The sequence below is a fragment of the Myzus persicae genome, unplaced genomic scaffold, assembly GCF_001856785.1.
Source record: "Myzus persicae strain clone G006 unplaced genomic scaffold, MPER_G0061.0, whole genome shotgun sequence".
Taxonomy (NCBI): Eukaryota; Metazoa; Arthropoda; class Insecta; order Hemiptera; family Aphididae; genus Myzus; species Myzus persicae.
Genome location: NW_019103907.1, coordinates 79,149 through 91,778, shown reverse-complemented (window position 1 = coordinate 91,778; position 12,630 = coordinate 79,149). Strand labels below are relative to the sequence as shown.

At 34.8% G+C, this 12,630-nt stretch overlaps 1 protein-coding gene across 3 annotated transcripts in view; it reads left to right on the top strand.

Annotated features, from left to right (window-relative positions):
• The first annotated feature begins 3,634 nt into the window (after positions 1-3,634).
• The window catches only part of LOC111036152, a 71,860-nt gene continuing 62,864 nt past the window's right edge, over positions 3,635-12,630 (top strand). For 2 of the 3 annotated variants that reach the window (XM_022318071.1, XM_022318072.1), the window contains exon 1: positions 3,635-4,202. The gene's annotated coding sequence lies outside the window, so the exon portion shown is untranslated. The remainder of the gene's footprint in view (positions 4,203-12,630) is intronic. The other variant, XM_022318073.1, reaches the window with a different exon arrangement.

The following is a 12,630-nucleotide window of genomic DNA, read 5'->3' as shown; positions in this document are numbered from 1 at the left end:
TATTGTAGGTAATACTAGCTGGTATAGTGCGCTAAGTATACCGTTATTACAACGCGTTGTGTCTATTGGAGAAGATGCGTATTTCGTCTTATGATCCAACGAATACTGTTATTATCGAACTCGCACCATGTTATTATTATTATTATTATTATTATTATTACTGTCATTGTTACCCGATCGTCGTTATAACATATTATTTTTATCGGTTTACCAGAAATAAATATCACCGACGTCACATACTCACATAGCCACATGCCAACGTACCTTCTTGTGGCATTATCATGACATGGGGACTAAAATGCTGTTAAATACAATAATTCCTCGACGTCATATCGAGTTTATATAATATATATAGGCTGGTACCTACGATGCAACAATAATTATTTTATTATAATGTTGTTATGAATTGCGGGCGATTCGTTAAAGTCTCCAGAAAAGTAATTGATGATGTCCCCGTGGGCCGCGTTATTGCCATTGAATGCAGGCCTGGGAAATACTTTTTACGGCGCAAAAAACGTAAAAAAGTCTCTCAGACTCTTTTTATTCGGTCGTCCGGGTTATTGTATTTGTATTTACAACACGATATTATACATTGTATAGACTATACGGCATACGCATAATGTATAATATTGACACCAAACAAATCGTTTGTGCTGCGAGTGTATTATCATTATTGTCATAGTATTATAATCATATAATATAATATATTGAGTACACCTTAGACATAATGCAAATAAATAATGCAATAATATTATAGTATATATTTAATGCTACGGCCATCGTGGTCGAAGACCGAACACTCACCGGAATGTACTTATTATACAGACTTTTATTAAAATACATTTAAATGATTGCGTTTGAGGACGTTTATGTAATATTCACATTTGGCCGAGCGCGTTACAATCGTCGCCGCAACCGCAGACAAGTCGTAGGTGCATTCGTTTGGCTGCATGCACATAATAATATTATTATATACTTGCACAGGCCGTAAACCTGACAGCTCTGTGTGCGTGTATGTGTGTGTGTGTGTGTGTGTGAGTGTGATTATTCTCAAACATATTATTATTATAATAAAAATAATAATATAATATATGCTATGTAAAAGTACACTTATTTCTTCTACTAATAATTCGAATTTATCGTCGACCGCGTATATAATTTTAACGCGTCCAACGTTGAATTCGAATTATTATTAGTCGATACATTTTGTTTTGTGACCGTGTCTCCAGGGATAATTGTATTGCCGAACACGGTTGGACGATTTCCCGGAATTGTGTACACAATCGCGGACGTATAGATCAATCCGGATTTCAATGTTTTTCCTAATTTGTTAGACTTTGACGCGAGAACAAAATGTTGCTCAGATTCCACTGCTGTAGTTCGAATTGGAAACGTATAACATTTTAAATTTAAAGCAATTCACTGTAATCTATTAAAATTCTAATGGATATAATTATTATCACTATAATACCTTGCGGCTCCGAGTAATGTTACTAAGTTTCTATTGAATAATATTGTTAAGAAATAATTGTGTAAGTACCTAACATTTAATTTTTTTATGAATATTAAATCACTGTATGACCATAATAACATTTTTAATATTGTTGTTTGTTTATTACGAATGAAACATATTTTATTCTTAATGGTTCAAAATCCATTTTTGGTATGTACAATGATTTAGATTTTTTTTTACAATCATTATTAACGGAAGAGTTTTTATTTATTTTAAGTCATATTTATATAGTACCTATATAAATGTGTGTCCTTTAAAATATGTTTATGATATAAAATAATAGTCATTAATAGTAATAATAAAATACAAGAAGACGAGTGGTACACTCGGAATAATAAACCCATTTAATTCGGTGATAACTTGGTTTATCTATGTAATACTTTCTTAATGGAGGTCGATTATGGTTTAACACCGGAAGGCTAAAGAAAAAAAACTAAAAGATAAAAAATTAACTCATATTTGAAGACAAGGTTAATCCTCTTAATTTGCGATTATCTAAGTCCCTGGAAAACGTTTCTCAAGGTATATAATATTATTGTGAAGTAGTTGAGATATTATATCAAAAACCAAACAAATCGTCGAGATATATTAATCACAATAATAAACCGATGACGTACCAATATGAGTTTCATTTCACATATTTCGCATGCTATTCATGATTTCGTTGTATACTATGATGTATAATGAGTATCTCGAATATCAAAATTTGGAAAATAATTTCCTATAATTAATTATGCACTTTTCTAAAACGGTCAGTTTGAAGACGAAAAGTCAACTTTTATGGATAGGTTAACATATTTTTTACGTATAATACGATCCACGTCCCATAAAAATTCAATATTAACGAGAACGTGGGAACGTAATAACTGAATATTAAGCTGAGCGTTGGACTAGTTTTTAAAATTCGTATACCTATATACAACTATATTATAATGTACAAAGTCTCGTTTTCCGTTGGTATTTTCAACGCTCCTGGCCACCACCTGAATAATAATAATTACATTACCATCATTATTATTAGGTATAGGTACCTATAGCATATGTGGTATTATTATTGTCAAGTGGCTATCCGACGCGCGCACGACCTATTCGTACTTTTCGCTATTATGCATGTATTATAATACATTGAAACGGTCGGCTAACGGTGAACACAGCAGCACGAAAAATCTTCGTCCGCGAGGGAATCATAATTTCAGCGGTGAGAAGTGTGGGGGATTTGGAAAAAACTTAAAAAACTAAAAAAGGCGAGTAGCTCAAACATGACTTACATCCTGTGTCTTTGACCCAACGAGACGGGCCATGACAGTCGAATCGAAATCTCGGCCGCCCTGTGTATGGTATTAGCGTTTAACACAATATACGACGATAACATCGACAAAGAGTGTTTTTTTCGGGAAAGCTTTCCGATCAATATAGATTCCAGACGGTCTGAACCCTCGGAAAACACAATAATCATATTGTGTGTTTCGAGTCCGCTTACACCCAAAAATGTTGACCATTATTAACCGAATCGTACGTATACACGTAATCGTGCACATCTAGACCTAAGTCTGTCGCCGGTCTGCCGCCACAAGTACCTTAACACATTTCAGCGTGTGTGTGTGTGTGTGTGTGTGTGTAATACCTACTCGCAGTCGCTGGCTTACCCGTGTGTGTGCGCGCGCGTGTGGTGTTGACCATTTTAGGAGAGACCCGCGGCGGACACGGCGCTCGTTCACACACACACACACACACACACACACACACACACACACACACACACACACGCACACACACGCTGGCATGCATTCAGTGCCAAGTGGGCGTCGGACGGCGGTCGGGCGACACGGGGCGGCGAGGGGAGTGTAAAAACGCGAGGAAAAATCGTTTCCACACCGGTTTCCGCATCGCTCTGTATATGCATGTGCACTGCGCACGCACGCGAATCGAACCGAACGAGTGCGCCAACACAAACGTAAGCGTATATTATTATTATTATTACTATCATCATCATCGTAGGTATACACAACAATATAATATTATATGGTCGGCGGTCGCGATGATGTTCGTCGGTGGGGACGGTGAACTCTCGCCGCCGGAGAGTGTCGCGCGCCCGGCCGGCACGCGAGACGATTGCCGGGCCGCAGTACGCGAAACACGTTCGACCGGGTCGGCGGTGGCGGACGACGCGAAAATTTTCACGACACGTGCGACTTCGAGCCTACACGACGAGTACTATAATAATATACGTTATGAGATATCATATACTATCATCGTTGTTATAATAATATAATATTTTTATTACGCCCGTACGATATAACAGACATTCGATAGCACACGAATTACTGTTATAATCTGGTTGCGTTCTCAAAGTAAATAATATATATATATATTATACATAGCGATTTATATATGTATCGGTTTTCATAACCGTCAACAGGAATCGACGCGACGCTTTCGTTTTTTTTTTCACCGTCATCGCGTGTTTTTTTCCGCCGTGAAAATCTCGACCGATTTTGTTTCAGTGCGATTTAAAAAGTTTTTTTTTTTAACGCCAGCTTACGAAATCCGTCTATCCGGTCAAACTATCGACGTTATAATAATTAATAATATAATATACAAACGGTATAATAATTGCAAACGGTATATTATAAATATTACCAATATTATACACAGTCGAACCTGCGACGACCAGCTAAAACGAGATTGGGTATGTGTTTTACATATTATTATATTTTATATTGTTATTCATGCGTAATGAAGGTATAATAAATTATTATTGTAACTGTTATATCACGTTATACGCACACATTATTGCCCGTTTATTGTTACCTATCGTATTTTTGTAACGGTTGTATTATTCGTTTTTCGGCTGCACGGATATCATCGCGAGTTCTGCGATCCACTTTCGTCATTTGCTCTGTATATTTTAACATTGTTATGAGTATTATTATGCGATAGGTAGTAGAAAAACATAATATTAAACACGCCAATAGACGCGCAGTTAATAGCTTTTATTGTATATTTTTTTTTTTATTATTATTATTGTACCTTTAGTCAACGGACCTGCAACCCGATGGTTGACGGCAGCACCAGACACTCGCATTAGTCCGACGCGACGATCCAAATTTGGAAGTAGTTTATATTCAATATATCAGTTACGTTATCGCTACAAACAATGACGAGTATACTTTTAAAAAAACCCGACAGTCTTAACATTCTTGTTTACTTGAATGCGTAGATTTACATTAAAAAAAGACTTAACCTAAACACAAACCATCTACTCGTAATACATTCCAAGCAATATATAGCCATATGCATTTACAATTTACTCTGGTTTCGGTCATTTCACAAAAACTTTACAAACCACATCAGCTATTCAGCCGGAGTCTACTTTAAACATAAGATAATAAAAAACATGGCTTTGCTTGTTAATACGATAATAATTGTCATACATATTAAGTTCAGATAATTGTCTAGATTTGTTGGAAAATTATTGTTGTATACAGTAGATTATTCTTACTATGGCAAACGCCGATACCTATAATTTTTCGTTATCTCAAACTAAATTGAAAGATCCTTGAAACCACCATTACAATAAAACTCGATATCTGGAATTTTTCGATAGTTATCTCAAACTTTTTTCTGTTCTCCTTGAAATTTGACATAAGATAAGAGTTTAATGTATCAATAGTAAAATTTTATAAAATATTGATTCCTGTTTTGGTGACTGATCATAGTGTTAACAAATTTAAATAAAATTAATGAAGTTCAGTAGTTGTAAATTTCCATTTAGAACTTCTACCGATCAACACAGATTATACCTAGTGGCTACTAGCTACTCTTATAATTAAATTCATAGTTTTCGTTATTCGATTTAAGTACAAATTTAACTACCATATTTATCATAATATGTACAAATGTATTTATCTAGATAAATCATAAAATCGTATCAGCAAATTGTCATTAAAGTATTCTTACATAATTTCCTCAAAGTCTTAATGACAGACTGTAAATACTACTATATTATAGTCAATGAAGTCATGAAGAACAGTGATCATAAAAATGTATTTTAATACCTAACCCTTCAACAATTTCAAAACATATTGAATTTACTGTCACTTTTACAAATATATTTACATCAACCATGTGTGGCCTGTCAACCATTCAATATTTGTATTGTACTTTCGGATTAATAAATATCATGTATAGATATATTGCTTGATCGAAATCATAAGTAGATGCATAAAAAATAAAATGGTCAGTTAACTTTCTGATCTGCTCATCGTAATATTGTACCACAAACACATTATCTGGTAAAGCGTCGGTCTTATTGTATACAAAACAACATAGGTACGTCACACGAAAAAAACCATCGAGGTATCTTAAGTGGTTTAAAAAAACAACACGTGGGTTTTCGAACAAGACAAACAACATAATACTACGGAATAATAATATGTTATAATATGGCTCTGATGATGAATTTCATAATAATATACGATATTATTATCATACTAAATGTTACCCAGACATATTTTGGAAATTAATTTGGATTGGATAAAAAAATATCAAAAATATGTGTATCATCTAAAACTATTTGCTGGTATAACTATAACTGAACAGCTTTTCGGTTACATCCACGGACTATTAAAAGTAGTAATAATTATTATTTATTACATTTTATAGTTACCTATGTGTTGGTGTCATCGACCTAGTAATATCGACCACGGAAAACCTATATCAACACTGCCATATGGTTAAACATACCGAAAAAAAAATAGTCTTTCTTCTAATTGTTTAGTATGTTATTATTGTTTCGATAATTTTGTACAGCATCCATTGTCGATGTGATGCAGTACCCACGCCACACACATTTCGGAAGTGGTATTTCCATCGCTCACATGAGTATCCCGGTACGGGTGTAGGTTGATGTTCATACAAAAACTTGCGTAACACACACTTTATTTTTAATCTTCCTCTGTCATCGTTTTTTTCTTATAATTATGATTATTATTTTTCGGCGACTTTTGCTCTTCCGTCTGTTGTGTGTTACTCGGATCTGTTCGGTTTTTGTTCTCGGCGCCAATTGCGCGGGACGGACAAAGCGCCGATGAAAGCTGAGTAACCAGAAAAAAACAGGCACGTAATTTTTATACACGCACATGGAAAAGCCCAGTAGTGGGTACTGCAGATGGAGTGATGACTGACTGAAAAGATTATTTATGATTTCAACCAGCTATGTCACGCATTGTAACATACTGTAGGTATTATATTATATTATATTATATAGTGGCTAGTGCATTCGACCCGAACAGACTGCACTGACCACTAACATAAAAAAATAACGTCTCGAAAACAGGATTGCATGACGGGATACCGTCAACCTCTAAACGGCGTACCGTACGTTTTTAACGTTGGTCGACTTCCCTCTATTAATTTATGAGATAATATTATTATTATTAAGTATTTTTCCCCTGATATTGATTCGAAAATTTGTCTGGGACGTTTAACGGTCTGTTTAAGACCCATTTTAAAATCATTATTGTTAATTGTACGCTTATTTAAAGTTAACAATGTATATCGTTGAATACAAATAAAAAAAATTGTTTAATTGTGTTTAGTAGCATGTACCCACGTTTTGAACACAACGAGTTGGACAATAAAATTTGTTCTTCCATATAATAGCACAATGAACTGAGTAATTTTACATAACTCAATCCCCGCGCTGTTGCAGACTCTCCGAATCGTACCTATACACAATTCGGTTTTTTTTCGTGTGCGGTTGTTACGGTTTAGTTTTTTAATTTATTTACTATTAACGAGAAAGCGTTAAAAATATTATTACGTGTCGTTTCGTGAACTCAGCTTGCAAGACGTCGCAAAAATATAGATGACGAATTTCGCGAAGGACATTCCCTGCTATAACCCTGAACCGTCCAATAAACACGAGACTTTATTTTTCTATCAATTTTTATCTCGATTGTCTCGCCTCGAGAAAAGTGTGTGGAATCGCAATATTATTATTTTGTTTTTTTATTATTTTCCAAGGACATATCAGAATCTAAGACTTTACCGTAACTAATATTCCGCACTGGTACCGGAATATTCTTAGATGTGACGTTTTTCAATAACTCGTAGCTCAAATGTCATAATGGAAATTGAGTAAATATGTATATGACGATGAGACGTCGACGGCCGTCGACCTTAATTTCGATTTTCTACAGTCTTTAGGCTAACGAGGTTCGATTAGGGCGTTATTATGTACCTATGTAAGTGAACTGCGAATTATCAGGTGTGAGTAGTCGTTCTTCTGTGGGCTGCAGTGAGAGGAGATTATTAAATTATTATAATATGGTTAATAACCATTGGTTATACTATAATAGACGTCGCCCGCGTGTGATCGCGAATTGGTACATAATATAATAAGAAAAACCAACGGACCATTATTATAACATGTGCATCATATACCTGTATATTAAATAAAATGTATGTTCACGACACTAGAAAGGCCGTGTTGCACAACTCGTAATTCGGGCTCGCCGGGAAGTCGGAAAGCATCACGAAAACGTTTCTTCGGGATTTCACCATCATCGCCCGGGCCAGACGCGTGCGGACAATAATATAAATTATAAACACACAATATACGCGTTTTATTTTGTCCGACCAGTGTGTATAGATGCGAACGCGTGCAGGTAATGCGATATACGACGATTATTATTATTATTGTTATATTATTATCGTACTCGTACTTATTTTGCATTGTAACGGACGAGAATATACTTATCGCGACGCTTTCCCCGCTGCAGACGTTTCGCCCGCACACGCGAGTCCAGCGACATCCGCGAAACAGCCACAGTATTTTTCTGCCCACGCGTCACCCCGCGCACCGCATATGCCTGTGTGAGATTGTCATCTCGAATGGACCGAGGCCTCAGGACTTGCACGAGCCATTCGGAATGCGTATATAGATATATGCGGCTGCAGTAGTCGTTATACCTTTGCTATATTATGCCGGAGCTGTATGGTATACAATATAATGGTGTTTGCGCGTACAAAGTTTTCCGAGTGAGCACGGTCGCATTTAACAATGTGATAATAATAAGACGCCATTATAATAACCAGCGGCGGCGTCAAAACTTTGGACCGAAAACGAAATCGTTAACGGTCTATCTTCCTACCCTAACAGGTATCTGAACTATCTAAGGGAAGTTCATACCCGTGTTGAAATCATTTTAAATATTTTCTAAATATTTAACGTGTTTTATTGAGTTCGTAGACCAACGACAGTCGTAGGTACCTGTAATATATTAATACATACTATATGGAGTACAGCAGTCGGATAATTAAAGATTTTAAATGTGTCCACCTTTTAATGCTGTTCGCAAAATGCACGTCATCGACTCTCGAGTGCATCGTAAACAATTTTAATTTCCGGTTCTCATAAGTCGTATCGCGGACCAATTCGTCACACACGTGGACATTATTAAGTTGATAACATATTATTCACACAAAAGCAAGCTACAACATAATCGATTGCTTAAAACTTAATAGGTACATTATTAACAGATAAACACTATGTCAACTTAGCATCCACTCTCAGGTAAAACCACACCATCCGATATATTTTTGTTATACCACTGTTCCAGGTTTCCGGTATCTTGTAAAGTGTCATATAATATAAGCGTCGAATAAAATTCAATAGACCGTTCAATAATCGCAGTTAAATGGCATCAATTTATGGGCAGCCATAATTTTATTTTGAAAATCGCGAGTGATTAAATCGTATTTCCATTTTGCCTAAATGCAATAAGTATCTATCTAATAGTATAATATTATAACGCACAGGACATCTGTAACTATATTAATTATTGATTATTGTCGACCAATATTAATCCGTCTTCGTCTCCAAGAACAGGAAGCATTTGGCATTAAATTTTGTTTTTACCCTCCGAAGATTTTGAAAACAATTACTTTGCAATATAGGACTCCTGCGACATTATTTTAATCGCGTTCTATTCTGAGAACCATTGCGGGCAACGCGATCTTCTTTGAGCTGTTTCATCGGACCGTGAGTCATGTCTATAACACTGCGGGTGTGTGGTTTGTATGTGTAGCGTGTGTGTAAGTGCGTTTGCGGTACGTCATCGCCGTTAATGACCTCTGCACGTAGGTTCAACGTATGAATGCAAATTTGCTCCGATTCTGTTATTTGTTATTTATTTTTATTGTTATTACTTCATTTTTATTTTTATACGATTCTCGTAATGGAATTGTAAAAGTGTACCTACATCATTGTTATTAATATTATTACCTGTTATTATTATTGCTATTATTATTATTATTATTATTATTATTATTATTGTATAATGTACATATTATTATTGCAATGTGATTTCACCGTTGAATTTGATTATTATTACTATCGACTTCAAACCAAGCACTCAGCCGAGACGTTTATTTTACCGCTCAAATAACTATAATACAATGTTGTATATACCCGAATTACTAACAGGAAACTGGAATTATAACGTTATTAGCGATTCTGCGTGCACGATCCGAGTAGTTTTCATGTTTGAAATTTCGTATTCCACAACGTTTTGGTAATCTGTTTTGCAACCATCACTCATCGGTGATGTGTATTCCTTCTAGGACGGACCTCGGACATAATGATATGTTATGGTATAAATTAAAATTCGTATAATACTATAAAAAAATATCGAAATCGGTATTTATGTTTTTAACGGAATTGTATCATAGCAGCAATACTAAATTAAGTTTGGATGTGATTGTTATATTCAATTTCATTAATATACCGTTAGAGTTAGTTAGTAACAGTTTAAACTTTAAACTGAGAGACAATTATAAAGAATTAGGTAGAACGTTTGATATTTTTTTAAATAAAATAAAATATCTGGAAAGAACTTGAAATATCACGATTTAAAACTTTTGTTATTTTTTAACATCATAATATATTCATTGCAATCATCTGCTAAGCTAAATCATTGAAAAGTTCTTTAACTTGAATAATTATTGTTGAGTAGTTAAAATGCAATTCTCGTTAATCGTTATTCGGATTGTAATATCACCATAAAAATGTACGCTTTAATCAAATTGTAGCTATATAATTTTACTCGGCGATCATTTACCGCAGAACAGACAACAGTATAGGATATGCGGAAAGGACAAATTGTATAGGTATTATTATGATGGCCAACGACCTTTCACGACTGTAAACGTACAGTAAAATGTTATACAATATTATAATAAATGAACGACAAACTAATTTACAAGGATATTATTATTATTGTGCAAATATATAAATGAAAAGTACACTACCCGATATTCGACGAGTGTGAATGGTATAATAATAACAATGATCAACGCGTATATTATTATATTCTATAACTAGGGCTCGGATTTCAATGTAAAGTGAAGTTTTTTTTTTTTTGGGGGGGGGGGTGCTATTGGACAATGCTTTTCCAGTACCTATATAATTAATTTCATGTACTTAACAGTTGACAGATACTTCAAAACTTTTATTTTGCATTTTTCACCGTTTTTTCATTTTTTAGATTGTTTATTATTATTTTCAAATAATTGTATTAATTTTTAGTGCACATTAATACATTCTATGAGCTTTCAATGTAAATTATCACATCCATAATATTATATGAAGAAACATTGTTTCCATAATATCTGATTTAATAGATTTTAGGAATTTTTACCTGTACATTACTTTAATTATCGTACTAATTAATGCGATAACTAACGCCTTATCTATTTTCAACGGTTTTTGGATGTGGTATGTTGTCAGGACTCAAACAATCAATAACTACTAGTTGGTCTGTTATTGTTACATCTTAAATCGCCATCGTGTTTATTTCGTAAGTACTGTTAATTTATTATGAGTGCCCAACTTCGGTATTATTGTTCGTTTAGTTTGAAAGATAAAAAAGTGTTAAACTTCCTACATTTTATAAACTTTAACTCACTTGTGTGTTATATATCAAAACAATTTGAGCAATTCTTTAGAGGCATTATATTGCAGTGAAAAGGTATTTTAGGTTATTTTTTAGAACATTTTTTAATAGCTGAGGCATTTGAATCTAGGGCCCATCGACGACGGTCACAAGCGTAGAAGTATATACTAGTACCTAGTCAACACTTAAGCACCTGAGTAGTAAAAAGAGACTCAATTTTCCTCCGATGCATTATCTGTCTTAAAAAGAGTGTAGCGATCGTCAGTGTTCAAATCATCATTATATAGTGACAATCAAACACAAGACGCGTCTTGCTGTTTAATATGTAGTGCAATACTACAGTATTATATACCATTTATACGTGTCAAAAATTGTATCGATATAGTACGGGCGCACGCGACAATGTCTCGTCGGCAAGACCTTAAAAACTAGGTCAGTGTGTCTGCTGCTGCCGCTCGTTTATATTATGAATATGATCCGTCGTTATGTTTATTTCGCGAGCATATTATACCCATACGATAATAACATAATAATCATAATTCGTAATAATAATAATAATAATAATAATAATAATAATAATACCGATACGCCCTACGACACGACCGGGCCCGTCGTCCCCGCAAAACATAATTATAGTGACGATTTAATATAATATCATAATAATACAATTATCATGTCTGATCGCCGCTAAAAAAATGATATCGTCGTCATTATTCGCGATATCGGCTGTTTATACCTTGTATATTAGTACCTATGGTATTATGTTTTTTTTCGGTATCTACCTACCACATATTATGTTGAATGCGTATCGTCGCGATCAGTGAAGTCTGCTGCAGACGGACGAAAACCCGCGTTTAGGTCCCACGTAACGTGCGTAGGTCCCACGTCTCTGATGGGTGCCTCTGTGGCACGTCACATAATATTTTGTATATTTTATTTTTTATCACACAAGACACCCGTAGGCTGCGGGCCAAATTTCGTATTTCATCCGAACGGGTGTGCTGCACGATCGCTGACAGATGAACGTTTATATTATAACATTCATGTATCGACTTATGTACACAAGTATTATACCTGTATATGATGCATGTGCATGTGATATACCCGGCAGGCGTCTGTTTCATATTAAGCCAAACGCACGTGCGTTGGGTGGTCGGG